The sequence below is a fragment of the Geotrypetes seraphini genome, chromosome 10 (assembly GCF_902459505.1).
Source record: "Geotrypetes seraphini chromosome 10, aGeoSer1.1, whole genome shotgun sequence".
NCBI classification, from domain to species: Eukaryota; Metazoa; Chordata; class Amphibia; order Gymnophiona; family Dermophiidae; genus Geotrypetes; species Geotrypetes seraphini.
This window is the reverse complement of record NC_047093.1, coordinates 40334630-40356747: the sequence shown is the minus strand read 5'-3', so window position 1 is coordinate 40356747 and position 22118 is coordinate 40334630. Positions and strand designations below refer to the sequence as shown.

The window sequence follows — 22118 nt, the reverse complement described above, 5'->3', positions numbered from 1 at the left end:
ATAATACAAAATATATAGACTGTGGGTGAGTGTGAGCTTCAATTGTAAAGTCTGGCACATTGGGTGTGTCCATGTTAGGGTTACCAGATTTTCCGGAACTAAAATCTGAACCCATGGACCCACCCCCAAGCCCGCCCAGTTCCACCCGAGTCATGCCCCATTTTGAAAAGCGGTCCGGAGATATCCGGACATCTGGTAACCCTAGTCCATGTTATAGACCAGTGTTTTTCAACCTTTTTATACCTACGGACCGGCAGACATAAAATAATTATTCTGTGGACTGGCATCGGTCCGTGGACCGGCGGTTGAAGAACACTGGGCTAAGGCATGGGCCATACCCCGCCCATCTTTACCCAATCTCCACCCCAGACCTCACCCCCATAATAGTACTAATTGTACCTTGCACGTCCCGTGCCTCATCTGGAAGCCTTCCCTCTGACGTTGCAACGTCAGAGAGAAGGCTTGTGGTTCAGGCGCAGGATGCCCGTAGGAGCCACTGCCCATGGCTTTGTGCACTGAATCAGTTAGGAAGAGGGTGCTGGCTCGAAGATAATGCCACATCAATCGCACCGTGGACTGGCGGTTGAAGAACTCTATTTTGGGCCTGATGCATGTGCTGGCCCTGTGGACCGGCAGAAAATTTCTGTGGACCGGCACTGGTCCATGGACCGGTGGTTGAAGAACACTGTTATAGACTACTAAGCCACTGAGCTGCACTGCCTACTGTCCATGTAAGACAGTGTGGTGTGTGTGTGTGTGTGTGTGTGCACTGTTTTTTTATACAGGAATAATAAAATCTCTAGGCATAAGAAGCTCCTTTTTGGTCATTGATTTTCAATAATATCAGTGCTTGGAAGCTGGAGGAACTGTATGGTAGCAGAAACATAAAAGTTAGCAAACCGCCAAATGATGTTCCTACCCCCACTTCATACCCACCCTCTGGAATCGACAACCTCCCCTCCTCCCCCCCCCCCTGCAGAAATATCCTTTGAAGGACTCCACAACTTTAGGAAAGCAATTGAAATATACCTGTTCACCTAACTCCCACAACCAATAGATTACAAAGAAACGTATATTGATTCAAAATCCTTGGTATGTGTCACTTTAGGATGAAAACTTGTACTGTAAATTCATATAGTATAACTGTGACAAATTTAACCTGTATACTGTATATTATGGATATTGGCATTATTGGTGTTCAGTTAGGATAAAAACTTGTACCAGAAAAAGAACCCCCCCCCCCCCCCCACAACTAACTATGGTAAATTGTAACCTGCTAACTGTATATTATGTATGTTAACCTGTAACCCGTCCTGAGCTCTTTGGGGAGGATGGGAAAGAAAACAAAATAAATAAATAAATATTCCAGAGAAATTTGTAGCACCAGTAGTGGTGATAAAGGTTTTAGGTTTCAGAACTTCAGCAGTTCATCAGCCAAGAGATTTTTTTTTTAATGGAATTACCAGGAACAGCAGCTGCCAATGAAACTTTGAAACCTTGGTTGTCTGTTCCCTTCTCCACACAAGGACAATAAAGAGGCAGTTCAGGGTTTGGGGCCAGGAGGCCAACAGCAGGAAAAGCCAGCAGAGTTCCAATAGCAGCTGCACCCTGTTCCTAGTGAGACACGTTTGGAAAGGGTTCTGGCAGATTTTGAATTGGTTGAGTCATGTGAGAGACTTGCAGAATCAGAAAAGATTCAGAAACTCCCCCAGGAAGAGCAGATATTGGAGAGGGTCCACCCTCAACCTCAGTTCCAGCAATAGCAGCAGGAGCCCTTAAGGATGAAGAGATCAGAATTATACAGAATGTTTCCTGTCAGAAGGCCTTCGGTACAGGAAAACTCTGGTCCGTCTTTCTAAAAGTGGCATGCTGATTCTTTGAAAAAACAAGATCCATCAGAATTGTTTTCCAAGAAGTGTGCCGATAATGGACTGGGAACTCCATCCTGCATGACAAGTAGCAGCAATAGGAATGCTACAGAAACAAGAAAGTTTGTCCCCTGAGCTTCTTTCTCCACTGGGGTGGCAGGCTAGCAGGCCCAATGCCCATCTAATGAAGTCACCATAAAGGAGATGGGGTAGTGGCCAGCATAACTGGCCGAGAGCAAGAGCCAAGCAACATCCAAGGTGGTTACTTGGTGCATTGAGGAAATGATAGCCCTGGAAGAACAGTCCCTGCAGATAGTTGAGAATTGTGGGGTTTAAGCGGCTGCTGTTTCTCTTAGTTTCCAATTACTAAGTGCCTTCTAGGCCAACTTTTAGTAGGCAGGTAATACCCAACCTCTGTAATCAGTGCTGTGCTCAGCTGCAGACACAGCTGGTCAAGGCAAACGGTAGACCTACATGACTATCTCTCCCTGGTGGCAACTGGAAGAAGCAGGTGCTGCAGACTATAGTTATGGTGAGGGCATCCGAGGAAAAGGGTAGAGGGTGGGTTGCGCTGCACTTTCAGGTGATGGATGACAACCACACCTCAGGCCATACTTAGCAGAAATAAGGGTGAAGATAGAGGGCTGGGAGCTAGACTAGAGAGAGACAACTATGGTTCCTGGCTATTTTGTAATAGATAATGGCAATGACATTGTTAAGGTAATGCAGGAGGAGAGGCTTTGATGAAATTCAATGTTTGGCACATTTACTGCATGGGTAGTAAGAGACTTTGTGAGCCTGGGAGAAGCTACTGATTGAGAAATGCAGAAAAAGAACAAGATATTTTCACCAGAATGTGAAGGGAGGTCATGAAGTAGGAGGGGCATTTGTACACCACCAGTTCATTCAGGATACAGGCATCAGGTGAAATTCCACCTATCTGATGCTGGAGAGGTTAAAGGCGCAACATGCACTACCTACTATACTAAGATTGGTATTGAATACTAAGATTGGTATTGAAAGGCCTTTGGAGTATCTGGGTTGGACTAACATGATGCCACAGAGAAGCCAAGTTCCAAAAGGGAAAAGCCATCCCTGTAATGAATATGCTGGTGGCAATGCCCCTCTTCCCCAGATACCAAAGACTACTCCTATGGGTGTTAGAAGTGGAAATCCTATGAGAGTGGCCTTTGGTATCTGGGCCAATTGGAGTCTTAGGTCCGTCCCAGAAGAAGAAGGCCTAAGGCCCTTCCTGTGGGTGGGACCTTATATATCTGGGTTTTAGGCCCCTTCCTCGGTACATCCCAGGATGAAGAGGCAGGGCTGCTAGCAGGAGAGACAGGGCATCCCTCTACAGGTATGGGGGATGTCGGGGTATTGTGGGTTCAGGGGTATCAGGGTAGGATGTTGGGAGTTTGGAGGGTGTCAGAGGTTTGGGATTTGGGGTGGGGTGTTGAAGGTTAGAAGGGGCCCATGCAATTCTCGGCCGCTTATGAGCAGGACATTCTTGCAGAGATTGCACCCCCATACATCTACACTTGCTCGGTTAAGTTGGCTCCACTTGGCATTCTTGGATACAGAAAACTAGATGACTTATCTGATGACCTTTATGCCTACCATATGTGCCACCCAGCGTAATCCAGTAACTTGAACCAGGTAGTGCTTGAGATTGAAGGCACATAACTTAAACATTCAGGGCCACTCAGATTTAGGTGTCAGGGAAAATCCACGCTAAGCACTAGTCATTCAGTCACTCTTTCATTTTCAAACTAACTCAGCTTTGGAATGAGTTACCGCTTTCACTTAGAAGTCTAGGCCCCTTCATTTTATTTCGGAAAGCTCTGAAAACTTTCTTGTTTACTAAACACTTTGGAAACTAAGCCATTCCAGATTACATTCTTCTTCTATGTTTATGTACTATACTTACATTATTGTAAACTGAGTCGAGCACTTTTTTGGTTGAAGACCCGGTCTATAAAATTAAGTTTTAGCTTAGTTTATAAAGGGTACTTCGGGTTGAGAATCCTTTATAGAATAGTGCTTAGAACTGATTCCTGCACTCAACTTTGGGTTTGAGGACTTACGCCAGCTGAATCCTTGGTACGTAGCCCTCGTATGCTATAACACTGGGCCTAAATATTTGGAATGCCCCTGACCCTCACTTGCTTTTCCCATGGCCATATCCTTATGTGTTGTGCACAAAATATTTTGGGCATGCAACATTATACAATAGCATATAGGTAGAGGCACACACAAATCCAAATTATTGCCAATCGACTCCAATAAATGTCAATAACTGGTTGTTAGCACCCAATTGAATAATTAGCTTGCACATGCATCTGGACTCTGTACCCAAATATGGGCAACCTACTGTATATAGAATCCAGGGGGCTCAGATCCTGAAAATGTATTGTTAAACATTTAAGTGCCTAGACCAGTTCATTTTCTTGCAATAAAGACCAGTGCAAATGCAAATCTCTTTTTTTTTTTTGTGCTCCAAGTAATATTTTCTGCATGTCCTCTCTTGTCCGTTCCTCCTCAGCAACCTTTACCATTTCATGAATTTAACACTTTACTAGCCCTCAAAAGGAATATCAAGTGTTAGCTGTTCCTGCAAGTTAACGATTGCGAGAAATCATTTCCACGGAATCCATGATACATTTTATATTAAGATTTTTTTTTTTTTTTTAAACCCTCAGGGCTCCTTTTATCAAGGTGTGCTACGGGGGTTAGCGCGGTGGACATTTCATCACGCACTAACCCCCATGGCACACCAAAAAACTAATGCCTCTTCAATGGAGGTGTTAGCGACTAGCACAGCAGGCAGTTGAACGCGCGGTATTCCGCGCGTTAACCGCCTACTGAAGCTTGATAAAAGGAGCCCTCAGTTCTTCGTCCAGGTTTAGCAGGACCTGTTAATATTTTTCTTTTTGTTTTGTGTGGGTACTAGTTCAAACAGTAAAGGAATATAGTTTTTTAATTCCAGTTAACAGCCAATTATTGTATTAAGTTACTTGCACACAAATTTCCACACTAGTCAGAAATTTGAATATACAAGTTCATAGAATTAAAGGGATACGGCTTAATTTCTGAGGGGCCAAATAAACACACGTATAATAGTATAAGTTATACAAAAACCTATCTACTATAAATATACCAGGTCCCAATAATGCTATAGAAAGCACTATGATGTTTATACTTCCATCTACTGAAAGAATGATGGATCCATATCCTATATAATAAAACACTAGCCGCGCATGCGCACTCAGACCTGCGTGATCTGTGATCCCTGATCTGTGATCCGTGCGTATGCGGCGGCCAGATTGGGAAAGCACAGCACAGCCGGCGACTCCCCCCTCCCGCCCTCACTCACTGCCAAAACAACCACCTCCTCCTTCTCGCCGGCTCACCTGCCTTTAAATGAAGAGAAAAGTGCTGCACCGCGCTAACGCTGGCTTTGCTGTCTTCTGTCCACTGCGGCCCGCCCTCTCTGACTACTTCCTGTTTCCACTAGGGTTGGCCGCAGTGGATAGAAGACGCCGAAGCCAGCGGCTGTAGCCGCCGATCTCCGTTCCTCCAGCGGGGGGGGGGGGAGGTCTGGGAGGAGAGGGATTGCGGCCGCTCAGCGCCCCCACGGAGGAGCCCAGCAACTTTCCGCTGCCCGAGACCCGAGTCATTTGTCACCCCCCCCTTCCTTCTCGCGGGCCCGACTGGCGATTTAAGCAGCGTGTGCAGCAGTCTTCACACGCTGCTTCGGGCCCTTCTACTGCCCTGATTTGCTCTGGACGTGCCACAGTAAATCAGGGCAGTAGAAGGACCCGAAGCAGCGTATGAAGACTGCTGCACACGCTGCTTGAATTGCCATGTGTAGTCGGGCCCGCGGAAAGGGAAGGGGGGGGCGGCAAAGGACTTGGGACCGTGTTTGTAGTCGTGATTGCGTGAAGGGAAAGGAGGTAGAGGAAACGCTAATGCTGCTGCACAGGGAACTGGTGTGGGGGGAGGGAAATGGAAGGGGGAGGGAATGCTGCTTTGGACAGACAGACAGAGGGAGGAAGGGAGACAAAGAAAAGAAGAAAGACACAGTGCCAGGTGCACAGGGAACTGGTGTGGGGGGAGGGAAATGGAGGGGGAGGGAATACTGCTTTGGACAGACAGACAGAGGGAGGAAGGGAGACAAAGAAAAGAAGAAAGACACAGGGGCAGGTGCACAGGGAACTGGTGTGGGGGGAGGGAAATGGAGGGGGAGGGAATGCTGCTTCGGACAGACAGACAGAGGGAGGAAGGGAGACAGAAAGAAAAGAAGAAAGACACAGGGGCAGGGAGATACACAGAAAGACAAACAGACAAAGGGGGACAGAGACAGACAGAAAGAAATCAGCGGGAGTCATGTCAGGAGGGGTGCGGGATGCCGCAGAGGGAACTTTTCCAATGGGTGCAACTGGGCGGCTGTCGGGAACCTCTGATCAGGGGCAGAGCAAGGTAAGTGTATCATAGGGATAAGAAGGAGGAGGGGGGTGAGAAAAAGGAAGGGACGCCTACTGCTGGACAGGGGGAGAAGGAAAGAAGTGCTGATGGACGGGGGGGTAAAGAAAAAGGAACGGAGGCCTAATATTGGACAGGGGGAGAAGGAAGGTGCTGCTGGACAGGGGGGAGGTAAAATAAAGGGAGAAGGGCTGCTGCTGCATAAGGAGAGCTGTGAAGGGGTGGTGGTGGACACAGGGGAGGTATAAGGAAGGGAGAATGGACAGGGGGAGCAGGCAAGGGGTGGTGATGGACAACCAAGGAAAAAGAAAGACAGAAAGAAAGAAAGCGGCCAAGGAGAGAGAGAGAAAGAAATAAAGAGAGACACACACACACATATATTCTAGCACCCGTTAATGTAACGGGCTATAAGACTAGTGTATATATAATGTATTATCAAATGTTTTTGTTTAAAAGGCATAAGCCATCAAAAAATGAGTGCCTTTTAAACAAAAACATTTGATAATACATAGTATATACATATACATCCATCATTCTTTCAGTAGATGGAAGTGTAAACATCATAGTGCTGCTTTCTATCGCATATTTAATTTCTGAGAGGAACAGCCTGATATAGAATTCTGTCAATTATCAGACTGCAGAGCAGCAAGGGTGTTTTGCTTCATCCCCTCCTTCCAACCAACCAGAAGAAGAGAGAAAGTTAGGGCAGACAATAGCTACTCTTAAACCGTATCATCTCCTATAGGGAGCTTGACTCGGTTAACAAGTGAATATCTGATTAGATAGTTTTTGAATCGAAAGTGAGATAAAGTTTCTACCATCTTATAAATGAGTTCACAATTGATAGCAAATGAAGATTATTTATATTCTCTGAGATGATCTAAGTACTGTTGAAATAAAAGCCCTAATGCAACCCCTCTTCTCCTGTTGTTTCTATCCATGGTACGCCCACCCCAGATTTACATCTCCTTTATGTTTAGACAAATTCAAGGTGCAACCACCTGGGTTAACAAATTCTGAAGGTGCCATAGACTTGGGCTGCAGAGGAGTCAGCTGTTAGTCTGGAGAAATGTTCTGGTGTTGCTATGCTTTCTTACGAATCTCCAAGGGAGCCTTGTCCCCTCTACATTCCATCTACTTTCCCATGTTGTCTGCCTTTGGTCACTGGAATCTGACCCTCATTGTAACCAAAACTATCTAAACTTTGGGTCAAATTAAAGAAAACAAAACTGTGAAAAGTGTGGTTGGATTGAAACAGGCATCCAAATGAAGTCACAATCAGTTCTATTTTCGCCTAGGACAAGAGTTCTTTCACTTACTTTATATTGTTGTCCATAGGGCTAGATTCACTAAGCAAACCGATTGTGTACCGATCGGTTTGCGAGCCCTTTGCGAGCCGATTTCCCTCCGACCCGATTCATTAACCTGTGTAGCGATCCGATCTCAATCCGTGCATGCAAATGAGGGGAACCAACATGCAAAGCAGGAAGGATGCGATTCACTACCCTTTTTTCCTGACACAACAACGACTGGCTGGCCGATCAAGAAAAAGCAACTGGTGAGGACCAGTTGCTGTGTAAAAAACTGCTCTCTGCCCCGATTCTCCTGCTCTGGCCGCCCTGCTAAAGGTGCTATTTTTTTTTTTCTGTCTGAGGCTCCACTCGGAGTACTGCCTGCCCCGATTCTTCTCTCTCTTGCTCCCTGGCTCTCCTGCTCTCTGCCTGCCCTGACTCTCTCTGGCTCCCCCCACTCTCTTGCTCTCTTGCCGCCCTTTCCTGCAGCACGAGCCTGTGGCTTTAACCTGCTTTAAACCCGCGGGTTAAAACCACGGGCTCGCACTGCGGGGAAGGGTAGCAGAGAGCAGAAGAGTCAGGGCCAGTAAGAAAAAGTAACCCCTCCCCCCAAAAAAAACCCAGACAGCAAACACGTGCGCAGACCATGTACAGGCAAAGTAGATGGTCTGCACATGTGTCAGGATCGCTACCTAGCGATCCAGGTCGGCGGATGGGGGCGTGCATCCGATCACCCCCATTTGAATGTTCTTGGTTCCTGAATCAATCGGCCCTGCCCGGATCGGTCACAATCGGGCAGGTTAGTGAATCTAGCCCTTAGTGTTTGGTCATTAATTCTAGTCAATGCCTTCCCTTGTGACTGCAAACAAACAAACAAAACAAGAAATCTGCTGCCTGATTAATTTGCTCATAAGTAGTTAATGCATTTGGCAGAGCTTCTTCTGAACAATAAAATACAGGTTTTCTAGTTTCTAGTCTGCACTCCTTGTTAAAAGCCAACTCATATATCAGGTGCATTGCATTGCATTGCATTTAGCAGTACATTTCTGGAATATCCAGAACAAATTTGTGTCCTATTGTACTATAAAAAACATATTTAAACTAAATTTAAAGCATTTAAGCAAAACACCAGTTCATGAAATTGTTTTGGTGGTGACAGTTTGACCACAATAAAAGAACATATGAAACAGCAACTTTTTTCAGCATTGTTACTTCTTAAGTATATAACCATCAGACCATAACTAACAGTCCTAACTTTAATTGCTTAGCTATGTGGGTGCTGACACTGAAGATCAGTCGGCACCCACATACCTATCAGTAGAGCTGAAGCTCATCACTCCTTCTCCCACACCCATAGAACACTTCCAATTCCTCCTTCCCCCCCTCCCCCAAGCAGCTCCAATCCCTCTTCTGCCCCCTACCTCCTTGAAAAAGCTCCAATCCCCCTTGTGCCTTTCAAAACATCCTGACCCCCTTCCTGCCCTCCCCCTGAGCTCCAGAAGGATCCCCTCCCTCAGTACCAAGAGACCTCCTAGAGAGGCTGTAGCAGCCATTTTTGATTGGGCACTGCGAGAGGCAGGAGTAAGAGGAATTTGTTTCTGCCTCAAGAACCACTAGGCCAGCAGGGAAGTAAGAATGTCTGAGGGGTGGGGGAAGGGTGGTAGGGGGATCAAAGCAGGAAGATGGGAGTATCTGTAAGCTTCAGGATATGTGGATTCCATTTATGGGTGTCCTGACTGTATATCATCTGGGACCCGCATGAGCTATGTTGGCCAGTGCAGTTCAGTCAGACCTGGATATTCAGTGATGGTGCCCGTACTTAGCCTGGCATTGAATATCAGGGGCTAATTTAGCTGGCGACAGCCAGTGTTTATAAAACACTGATTGCTACTGGCTTAATATTGACAAGTCATTGTTTAACTTCCCCCCTCCTCGAAGTTACATGCTCTGAAATTTGAGCATGCAACTTATACAATACAGACCAAGGGCAGTTATGTGTGTAAGTGCCAATTAACATTAATTATAGCCAATAATTGGTTGTTAAGGCCAATTAGCAGCTATTTATATTAATTTATGAATGCAAATTTGGGCACTTGTCCTTCACGAATTAGAGAGATAATGTCCATAAGATGTATAATCAAAAAGATAAAAGTCAAATATTTATCTTGGTTTACTTCATGCAGTCTTCAGTGGCCCACAAATTTCTCAACTTGACTATTTCAAGTGGCATTGGAGTACATCAATTGTAAATGCATAACTTATCTGAAAATTCTTTGGTTTGGCGTGGCCAGTCTGGAAGGCCTGTGCGCATGCATGGATGTCAACGTGATGTCATCACAGTGACGTCTGGGTGCCTCGAGCTGTGGCCACCACCTTTAGTGCGCCCCGACTCGAGAAAGTTTGAGTCACCGGTTTAGAGAATTGTGCCTCCAGCAAAGGTAGGTGCCAAAAATGTAGGCCAGGGTTTTCAAGGCCTATATGTCCAATGCCTACCTTTGACATGAATTGCACTTCCAGAGGTGCCTACTGACGCCTAATGCCACTTCCAGCGTTAGCCATGCCTACAGTGGCAGTCGACGCCTGGAGGTGCAATTCTGGCACTGTTTAGGCGCTGGTAAGGGCCTTGGCATTTTATTTAAGTATCATTTGAAATAGTGTTTCCCTCTTAACTTAGGCACCGGTAGGCCATTTACTGGCACTTAAGTTAAGGCACCGTTTATAGAATTTCCCCCTAAGTGCTCATTTGGCAATTTTTTTAAAATGGCCCAACTCTAATGGCAGTATCCCACAAAAAGGATTAAAGGACTCTCTATTAGGCTTGCTGTATATTTTTTTGTATATGTTATATATGTTGTACTTTCAATAAATTGGTTGCTCTTACTGTTGGTTGACCGTGTCCCTTCTCCACTTCCAACTCTAATGGCAACATGACCATTAATACAAAAAAAAAAATAGAAAATAGGCCATTTATTGGCCCTAGTAAACAAAAACAAAAGAAAATGGTCTTAGTATATGGAAAGGACCTGCATAAGAGCACGCTAAGCTTCCAAATTTTATTAAAAATTTGATAAAACGTTTATAAAATTTCTAAGTGAGTTACATTTTTAAAAAAGTGATACATAAAAAGAAGACATATAGACAATACTTATGTTAATACTAACTTACAAAAAACACAAGGAAAAAGGGAGAGAACTACAATTTTTAAAAGCAAAGAAACATTCAAGGTAAGCACATTAAGGGAGGGAGGGGTTTTAGCCTTATAAGGCTAGTTTCTGGTATTTTGGAGAGTCTATCTATCACTGTTAATCTATATATATAAAATCGGATGTATGTATGTATGTGCCGCGATCACGCAAAAACGGCTTGACCGATTTGAACGAAACTTGGTATGCAGATCCCTCACTACCCGGGATGATATGTTCTGGGGGTCTCGCGGCCCACCTGCACACGTGGGCGGAGCTACAAACAGATAATCAGATTTCACCCATTCATGTCAATGGAAAAAATGTAAAGAGCTGCCAACGCAAAAACGGCTTGCCCGATTTGAACGAAACTTGGTATGCCGATCCCTCACTAACTGGGGTGATATGTTCTGGGGGTCTCACGGCCCTCCTGCACATGTGGGCGGAGCTACAAACATAAAATCAGATTTCACCCATTCATGTCAATGGAAAAAATGTAAAACAGCTGCCAACGCAAAAACGGCTTGCCCGATTTGAACGAAACTTGGTATGCAGATCCCTCACTACCTGGGGTGATATGTTCTGGGGGTATCGCGGCCAACCTGCACACCTGGGCGGAGCTACAAACAGAAAATCAGATTTCACCCATTCATGTCAATGGAACAAATGTAAAAACTGCCTCCGCAAAACCGGCTTGCCCGATTTGAACGAAACTTGGTATGCGGATCCCTCACTACCCGGGATGATATGTTCTGGGGGTCTCGCGGCCCAACTGCACATGTGGGCGGAGCTACAAACAGAACTTCAGATTTCACCCATTCAAGTCAATGGGAAAAATGTAAAAAGCTGTGGGACCAATTTGAACTAAACTTGGTATGCTGATCCCTCACTACCTGGGGTGATATGTTCTGGGGGTCTCGCGGCCCACCTGCACACATGGGCGGAGCTACAAACAGAAAATCAGATTTCACCCATTCATGTCAATGGAAAAAATGTAAAAAACTGCCATTCTCACAGTAATTCCAACTACCTGGGGTGATATGTTCTGGGGGTCTCGCAGCCCACCTGTACATGTGGGCGGAGCTACAAACAAAAAATCAGATTTCACCCATTTATGTCAATGGAAAAAATGTAAAAAGCTGCCAATGCAAAAACGGCTTGCCCGATTTGAACGAAACTTGGTATGCAGATCCCTCACTACCTGGGGTGATATGTTCTGGGGGTCTCGCGGCCCACCTGCACACGTGGGCGGAGCTACAAACAGAAAATCAGATTTCACCCATTCATGTCAATGGAAAAAATGTAAAAAGCTGCCAACGCAAAAACGGCTTGCCCGATTTGAACGACACTTGGTATGCAGATCCCTCACTACCTGGGGTGATATGTTCTGGGGGTCTCGCGGCCCACCTGCACACGTGGGCGGAGCTACAAACAGAAAATCAGATTTCACCCATTCATGTCAATGGAAAAAATGTAAAAAGCTGCCAACGCAAAAACGGCTTGCCCGATTTGAACGAAACTTGGTATGCAGATCCCTCACTACCTGGGGTGATATGTTCTGGGGGTCTCGCGGCCCACCTGCACACGTGGGCGGAGCTACAAACAGAAAATCAGATTTCACCCATTCATGTCAATGGAAAAAATGTAAAAAGCTGCCAACGCAAAAACGGCTTGCCCGATTTGAACAAAACTTGCAACACATCTTCCTTTTCAGTTTAAGAGATTGCAAATTCCAGTGAGACTTGCATTCTCTATCACAATCAACAAATCACAGGGACAGACTATTACATACTGTGGAGTGGATTTAAGATCCCCCTGTTTTTCCCATGGACAACTCTATGTTGCTTGCTCAAGGGTGGGTTCACCCAAGAATTTATATGTTCTTTCTCCTGGAGGTGAAACTAAAAATGTTGTTTATAATCAAGTTTTGTGTTAGTATTGTATTCATTTTGTCAAATATTTCACATTATAATTTGAATATTGTACTTTTTATAAAGCTGTAAAAAAATAATTTCATTCACCACTATAAAGTATCTTTATTTGAATCCATTTACAGTGTTATTGCTATAATTAAATACCCGTGCAACGCCGGGGCATCAGCTAGTAGATAATATCAATTTAAGATTTCAACCATTTCAGAACCTAATTCTGAAAGGCATCATTAAATAGAAAACTTTTAAGAATACAACGGTACCTCGGTTTACGAGTGCACCGGTTTGCGAGTGTTTTGCAAGACGAGCAAAACATTCGCAAAATAGGCGCCTCAGAAATCGAGCTTGCCTCGATGTACAAGCGCGTCCCCCCGTGATCCAGCACCCACCCGCTCGTGTCGGCCCCCCGCCGCGAACTGACATCCTCCCCGTACCTATCACCCACCCCAACACATCACTTACCCTCCATCTGGCACCCAGCACCGGCACCAACGCACAGGACATGCCGGTGCCGGTGCCCGAAGATCTGTCGTCCTTTTTGCTGGGCCTTAAGCATCTGCGCATGTTGAAGGCCTTAGTTCCTGCTCTCTCTGAGAATCTCGGAGAGAGAAGGAACTAAGGCCTTGAGCATGCGCAGATGCTCAAGGCCCAGCAAAAAGGACGACAGTTCTTCAGGCACCGGCACCAGCATCTCCTGTGCGTTGGTGCCGGTGCCGGGTGCCAGATGGGGGGGTAAGTGATGTGTTCGGGTGGGTGATGGGTACGGGGAGGATGTCGGATCTGGGAGGGGGGGGTGATGCGAGCGGGGGGATTACGGATCGCGGGGGAATGGCGGATCACGCGGGGGGGCCTTTGTGAGCATGGGGGGAGCAATGCTGGTTCTTGGGGGGGGGGTACAGCAGTGCCACTGGCCTCGGGGAGGTGGGTGGGAACGAATCAAGCGAGTTTCCCTTACTTTCTATGGGGAAACTCGCTTTGATATACGAGTAATTTGGTTTACGAGCATGCTTCTGGAACGAATTATGCTCGTAAACCAAGGTTCCACTGTACTTTTAAATTTATCTAATTGGTTTTCTTCTCTTAAAAAAGACGGAAGACGATTCCAAATTTGTGGGGCTGTTATAGAGAAAATCTCCGCTCTTGTATTTATGATTTTCAAAGATGGAATTGTTAAAAGATTTTGTTTAGTAACAGGACCCCTCAGTAAATTAATTTCTCTTGTTCAGTGGAAAAAGAAACTGGAAGGGTTGCCCTAGTTTTATTACTGTCCTGCAATGTTTCCAAGAAATTAGTTAAATGAAAAGATTCAGAACCAACGGGGACCTCTCTAGTTCTTTCCATTTTCTCAGCTCAATGAGTTCTTTTAAAGAAGATCGATGTGTGAAATATTTCTGAATCGCTCTATCCAATGGTGTATGGATAGACTTAGGGAGAAAAATGGTATACTATTTCAAAAGAAAAAAAAAAAGATTCTTCTCAGCTGACCTTGTCGGGAGCCCAGATTGCACTGCTAAGGCGATCTCTCCTTAGCAACACAAACAGTCTGTTCTAAAGAATTAAACATTAACATGAATGTGAAGCATCTGTCCTCTAATGCACATGCAGAAGACAGTATGTCCCAAGATACCAGTGAATCCTACTTACCAGAGGTCATACGAGTATGTACCGTGCATAACTAGAATAACCTGTGGCCTATCTGTTGTAACTGATAGGCTTTACACTGACTGTTTGGTAAAGCGGGGCACTTCACATTGTTACAGTGGACAATAGCACAGTTTTCTGTCCTTGAATTGAACATTGTTGTAATGCAAAATGCAGTATATAGTCCACGCCACACACAAGGATGGCAAAATAATAAGCCATTGGTTATTCAGAGCGCTCTGCTTACAGGGCAGATAATGGACTATCAGTTACAGTCTACAGTGCTCTTTTTATTTATAGTGTGTATAAGTAGATGATTTGATGGCCATTACACTCCATTTGCGATGCAAGTGGTTGTAATTGGCAGTTGGGTATCTAGGATGAATGAGGCAATGCTTTTATTGAAACAAAAAAAAAAAAAAGACTTTCACAGCACTGGTACCATTTATAAGAGGATTGTAATTCTAGCAGAAAATCATTTCTCTTATGACAAAGATCAACAATTTGTTGTGCAGTTCAGTGAAAGATTTAATTATGGTACTGCATAATTAGCAATTATATACACACTTCCCCCCCCCCCCCCCCAATTCTGTAAATAGCATCTAAAGTAGTGCACATACATTGGTACGCACAGCTGATGTATGCATACAACTTAGCTGATTAATTGGCCTAATTGGCATCACTAATTGGCAGTTAATACCTCATAATTAGAACATAAGAATTGCCATCTCTGGATCAGACCCTGGGTCCATCAAGTCCGGTGATCCGCACACGCGGAGGCCCCGCCAGGTGTAGCCTGGCATAGTTTTAGTCCCCATATCACTGTATGCTTCTCAAGGGAGATGTACATCTAATTTATCCTAGAATGGTGGATTTCAGCAATTACTTCCTCTGGGAGAGAATTCTGTGGTGTCCACCACTCGCTGCGTGAAACAGAACTTCCTGATATTCATCCTGGACCTGTCCCCCCTCAGCTTCAGTCTATGTCCTCTTGTCCGTGTCACATTGGACATGATAAAGTACTGCTTTCCCTGCTCCATTTTGTCGAATCCTTTCATTATTTTGAAAGTCTCGATCAGATCCCCTCGCAGTTTCCTCTTCTCAAGGGAGAACAATTGATGCTAATTGGGACTAATTAAAAGTTATGAACACACAACCTAGAAAGCACAATTCTATAAAAAGTATGTGCCAGTGACTGCACAAATTTAAAAAGCGGACGGATCGGGGGCATTACTAGGGCGCGCTAGCTGTTTTAGTGCGCGCTAAATATTAGTGCATGCTAAACGCTAACACGTCCATTATAGTCTATAGGCGTATTAGCGTTTAACACGCATTAATATTTAGTGTGCATTAAAACAGCTAGCACGCCTTAGTAAAAGGACCCATATGTGCATAGGCCGGATGTGCACATAAATTAGGACAGATTTATCCAAGGTGATACAGTTAGTTCACCCTTTATACCTTGTATCCAAAAAAGGTTTCAATTGAAACCTTTTTTGGATACAAGGTATAAAGGGTGAACTAACTGTATCACCTTGGATAAATCAGTGGTATTCTCTTCCTTGTAAAAAACTTTTTCTTGTTATATATAAGCCAGATACATCAATTCATAAATTAGGACAGGCATTTAGGCCTGGTTTTAGCTGGCCTAAACGCCTGCACCTAAGTTATGCCATATATAGAATATGGCCCTTCAGGAGCTGAGCTCCTCCACTTTTGTTTGTATTACATTGGCTGCTAGTGTAGATTAGGGTTGATTTTAAAATCTTCATTTTTAGATTTAAGAATTTTGGAGCAATTTAGCCCCCAGTTATTTATCCAGTTGGGCCCAATTTAATTTGCCAGCAATGCAGGGCAGGATTAAAGGGTAGGCCAAGTAGGCACGTGCCTCAGGCCCAACGAGCAGACCAAAATGAGTATAGAGAGCAAAAAGAAATTTAGAGCTCCTTTTACAAAGCCGCGCTAGGAACTTAACGCACGGAATAGCGTGTACTAATTTGCCTTGTGCGCTACCGCCTCCTTTTGAGCAGGTGGTAGATTTTCGGCTAGCGCGTACTATAGCACATGCTAATCTGGTGCGTGCGTTAAAACCACTAGCGCGGCTTAGTAAAAGGAGCCCTTAATGTCACGTGTGCCTGAGCAGCTGCAACCTGTCAAAGATTGGTCCAAGAGGTACTACGGGACCACCACAGGTATGCTGGCACAGTGGTTAGAAGTACAGCCTCATCATTAGGTTGTGGGTTCAAATCCCATGCTGCTCCTTGTGACCTTCAGCAAGTCACCTGATCCTCCACTGCCCCAGGTACATCAGTTAGAGTGTGAGCCCACCAAGACAGATAGGGAAAAATGCTTGAGTACCTGAATGTAAACCACTTAAGCTATATTTTGTATATAAATACTAAAGTAGAAGTAGTTCTCTTCCTCAAAATTTGAGTGAGAAGTTACAACAAATGCCAAAACCATTCCACGATGTGGCCTTCCCTACATCACTTCTCTTTTTAACTTTTTATTTATTTATAATTTCTACACAACCATAAAATGGTACAGGAAATACTGAAATACAAATATTTAGTCAATACAGACTAAAGAAAATATACAAAGCAATATGCTAACTATATAGTCCTCAATTTAAGGAGGTAGGCAAGACAATAAGAGAAAACCCCCTGGAGAGAGGGGATACAAGTACAATAAAACATATAACAAAATGTACATCACTTCTCATTTTTTTGATTCATAATCTATGGAAGATCACTTCTCCCTACCTCCCCCTCCAGCTTCTGATCAATCATGTTTCTATTGGATTTATCCTGCATTTTTCAAAAAAGGCTTTAGTTTGACCACTTTTAAAGAATGAAGAGCTTGTCAAATCTAAGACAATTACCGTCCTTTTTCTTCCCTTCTTTTCCTGGCTAAAATATTAGAAAAATTAGTTTTATTTCATCTACGATATTTTTATGGATCAGAATCAGACTTTGGACCATTTACAATTTGGATTTCTCCCTAATTATTCTACAGAGACTCTGCTGATATCATTTCATGACAGAGTATGAGCAGGATTTGAAAGGGGAAAATCCTTTATCTTAGACATCTCAGCAGCATTTGACACAGTACATCATGGCTTGTTATTAGACTGGTTAGAGACACTGGGTTTTGAAGGACAAGTGCTAAACTGGTTTAGATATTTTCTGATGGATAGACCCCCTTCTTACTAATGCGTAGCGCAGATTTTAGCGCCATCAGTGGCGGTAACTGCTCCGACGCTCATAGGAATCCTAAGAGCATCGGAGTAGTTACTGCCGCTGCCGGCGCTGAAACCCATGCTACACGTTAGTAAAGGAAGGGGAGAATGTTTCAGGGTAGAGCGAGCAAAGTGGAAATGTCCAATCAGATTGGTGCACAAAAAAGTGTCTTTCAATTCATCTGATAAATCCAATGGTCTTTATTAATCCAAATTAGCTCATACATCCAAAGCAACTCAATGACTCGACATGATCATGTTTCGGCCACCCGGCCTGCATCAGGAGTCATTGAGTTGCTTTGGATGTATGAGCTAATTTGGATTAATAAAGACCATTGGATTTATCAGATGAGTTGAAAGACACTTTTTTGTGCACCAATCTGATTGGACATTTCCACTTTGCTCTTGCCTGTTTGATTTTGTGGAATTGCTTCACCTGTTTTATTGTGTCAGGGTAGAGCGAATCATGATGTTTCATCTTACATAAACACAGTTTCAGGATTTCCCACAGGGGTCATCATGCTCTCCGATACGTTTCAATATTTATATGCTTTCCCTATAAAAGTTTTTATCTGGCTTAGATGCCTCTTGTAAAGTGTATAAGCCCAAAGAAAGGAAAAACACCCAACATAAGAAAATCCATGAGAAAACAAAATAGGGGTAGACCAAAGAAATTCCCGCACACAAGAATAAAAATTATTTTTAATGAAAAAGTACCAACTTTAAAAAGACTCAACACAGGGCCCTGTTTCGGCAGAGGAACCACCTGCCGTAGGGGTTCAAAATACTCTGTCAAATGTATAAAGTGCAGCTGTGAATATATAAAGTTCAGTTGTAGCAACATCTAACGTAAAACAGCCACCAAAAGTCACTTCATGGTGATATGAACAATTTAACTGCATAGCATGGGAAATTAGTTTTTAATCTCGAGTGCTGGAATTTCTTTAGTCCACGTCTGCTTTGGTTTTCTTATAAAGTGTTTGCCGATGATATACACCCCCCTCTTTTACAAATGCACAGTGAGAGTTTTAGCGCCACTGACAGCGGTAACTGCTGCGACGCTCATAGGAATTCTGTGAGCGTTAGAGCAGTTACTGCCACTGCCGGCGCTAAAACCTGCGCTATGCGTTCATAAAAGAGGGGGACAGTGTTTTTTTTCCAATCACAGCATCGATTGGCATTTCTCTTGGACATGCTTATTGACCCTAAATTGTTGGATGTCATCAAATAGGTTAAAATCGAATGTTTCTAAAACTCAGGTCTTGATTCTTTCTGACCGTTTGAGTGAGAAGGATTATCCTTCAGAATTTCAAATGGGAAATAATATCATTCCCATCTTATGAGAGGTCAAATATCTAGGCAATGTATTATTTATTTGGATTTACAGTATAGCCCGTCCTCCCAGAAGAGCTCAGAATAGGTTACACGTTTATTAAACTCCTCTATATCTTTTAAGTCTCATATTAGATCGTTAACAAAAAGGATTTTCTTTAAATTAAATACCTTAGTTACAGGTAGTTAAACTGAGGGAGAAAGTTAATTGTTTTGTATACCAGATAGCAGGGCCGAAAAGCCAGGTTTGAGATCAACTCTTGGAATTTCACCTCATTTTTAGGTTTTTGATTTATTTGTCCAAGCTCTTGAAGAAACACAGGCAAGCACATGCAATTCACCCAAGGGAGCTTTGAAGGCTGCTTTAGTTTTACATTAGAAGTAATCCAGCTGTGAGACTAGCCTTACATGTCCTCCGGCCTAAGGCATCACATCTTTCCCTATGCATGCATAAACCAGCAATATCCTAAGGCTGCTTATGTTTCCAAGTGATCCAGAGTGTGGCACAGTGGTTAAAAGCTACAGCCTCAGCATCCTGAGGTTGGGGGTTCAATCCTACTGTTCCTTTTGACCCTGGGCAAGTCACTTAATCCCCACATTGTCCCAGGTACATTAGATAGATTATTAGCCCATGGTGACACACAGGGAAAAAATGCTTGAGTACCTGAATAAATTCATGTAAACCATTCTGATGCATGCAGTAGGATAAAACCAGAAGTGGACCAATTTATCCTGAAAAACTGGAGCAAGTAGACAACACCAACCTTGGCACTGTATGCTAACCAACGATTTCTGGGATGTTTCTGGAGACTCAGCAATTTCGTTAAAATTCTGGAGCTTCAGGGCAATATCTAGAGAGTTCCCAGGCATGCATGTTGACATCTTGGTTAGATGAAAGGTGCTATTTTAATCCAAACTATTATTAATACACCAGTGCATGAAAATTGAATCACTTGACAGGCTAGCAATACCTGTTCCTCATTCCTGTTAAGGAGAATAGGAGTTGTCAGGGCCTGTGGTTCTACAGCATGCTGGAACTTGTCCTAAGATTAAAACTCAATCAACCAGACATTCTGTCCTTGATGGAAATAAAAAGCCCTGCATATATTGAGAACTGTTTCTATAGAGCTGAATCAAATCACCATATGCTACATGTTATGAAACTGGGCACCCGTTATTTAATGCAATAACATGCTAATGTCAACCGATCAAAGACCCCCATAATGTCACTAACAATGTACAAACGTGTAAAATTATTTCTATGAGCGTCTGAGCTGTTACCGCCATGGCCGGCGCTAAAAATGCTAGCGTAGCTTTGTAAAGGAGAGTGTAAGGCCATAAGTCTATAAATGGTACCTATATTAGGTGTCGCTAGGCACCCTAATTCCAGCAGCATAGCGGCACATAAATTCAGGATCCACACCTAGCTTTTATTTTTTTAATTGGCTTAATTGACATGGTAATTGACCATGCCGGTTTTCAGCCAATCAAAAGAAAACATCAATTAAACAATTTATGAGTTTGGCACCAAACTCTTAGGATGTCTAGCGATGCCTGCTTAATAATGCCTATTAATAATGCTGTTTGACCAGCAGGCATGGTTATTGGCAGAGAATAGTCATGGTTGAGTTAGGCATCGTTAGGCATTCGATGTAGGTGCCGCCAATTTAGGTGAGTGAAAAGCTGGCCTAGCACCTATGTCTAGGATGCCTAGAGATGCCTAAGTTTGTTATCAAAATCTATCAACCTGCCACTGGATATTAGAAAGGAAATTTGCTACCTAAAATTCAAAAGGAAGCTAAAAACATTTCTTTATGATAAGCACCCAGGACAGATCCAGCATCAACTGCCTTAGACTCTTCCAGCAGAGTATATGGAACATCCATTCATTCATTCTGACACTATTACGCAAACAGGTCTCATTGTACTCTGTTAATTGTATTCAAAACTAGCCATCATCTGTATTCCCTCAGAGTTCATTGTATATGAGGGGGTGCTGAAAGGTTCTCAGCCCAACTAACCAACTTCCTACATTCTTAGTGTCATTTTGCCATTGTAGCTGAAAAGAGTGTTATTTTTTTAAGTGCCAATTTGCAGAAATTAATTTCTATGTTTTTGACATTATTTTAGATTTCTACACCCAAAAACTACCTCCCAAACTGCTAGACCTCCCCGTAAATTGCCCTATCACCAAAAAACAACCTCATACTGCCCCAATTCCAAAAACTTTACCCTGCAACAGCCCCATACTATACACTGCCCCCCCAGCCAAAAAAAATCTCTTACAATTGCCACACCACTTCCAAACTGCTCCCACCCGCTATGACTACTCCCTGCAAATTGATCCACCCTCAAACACCCCCTCCCCCCCCCCAACAACTACTCCATTGCCTCTCAAACTACTATGTAAAATGTGCTTAGGACTCACGAGGTTAAAGTTGTGAACTGTCTGGCTTTTTTTTTTTAGTAGTCATCAGAATTTAACATTAATGTCAAGCAGGCAGTAGCGTAGCGAGGGTGAGAGGAGCCAGGGGTGGTGGCACTCCTCCCCTTGTCTCTACTTCCCCCCCACCCCCACTCCTTCCTTGATTCCCCCCTCCTGCCGCACATGTGCCTCCATTTCCCTTCCCCCCTACCTCTAGTTGTTCAGTGCTGACATCACTTCCTGGAAGTGACATCAGCGGGAAAGATGACAGGGTTGCCAGGAGCATGTTGAAGTTCTTGTTTCTCACAGCAGTGAATAACTAGAGGTATGGGGGAAGGGAAGTGGGAGCACACGTGCGGCAGGGGGGAGTGAGGAAGGAGCGGGGAGGCAGAGACAAATGGTGGAGGAGTGCCACCAACAACATGGCACCTAGGGTGGACCGTCTCCCTGTCCCCCTCCCCCCCCCCCATTACTACACCACTGCAAGCAGGTAGAAGGATGGGTACTATATGTGGACAATATTTAGAATTTAAAATCCCTTTCTGCATTTCTCTGTTCCCTCAACACCCTACCCTGTGTAAATGAGCCTGCCTTTCCTGTTTCCATTGTAAGTAGCAGCAGAGATAGTTGGTAGGATCAAGCCAATGGCAAGGCAATGGCAGTGGAGAAATGGAAGGCAGCTCTGGTCAAAGGGAGGGAGGAGGTTATCTGGAGAATGCTGAGTAGG

General features: G+C 44.0%; 1 protein-coding gene across 1 annotated transcript in view; it reads right to left on the bottom strand.

Moving 5' to 3' along the window:
- The window catches only part of TEKT3 (tektin 3), a 56181-nt gene extending 36332 nt beyond the window's left edge, over positions 1 to 19849 (bottom strand). Inside the window, exon 1 of the mRNA XM_033961277.1 lies at positions 19731 to 19849. The gene's annotated coding sequence lies outside the window, so the exon portion shown is untranslated. The remainder of the gene's footprint in view (positions 1 to 19730) is intronic.
- Positions 19850 to 22118: the final 2269 nt, after the last annotated feature.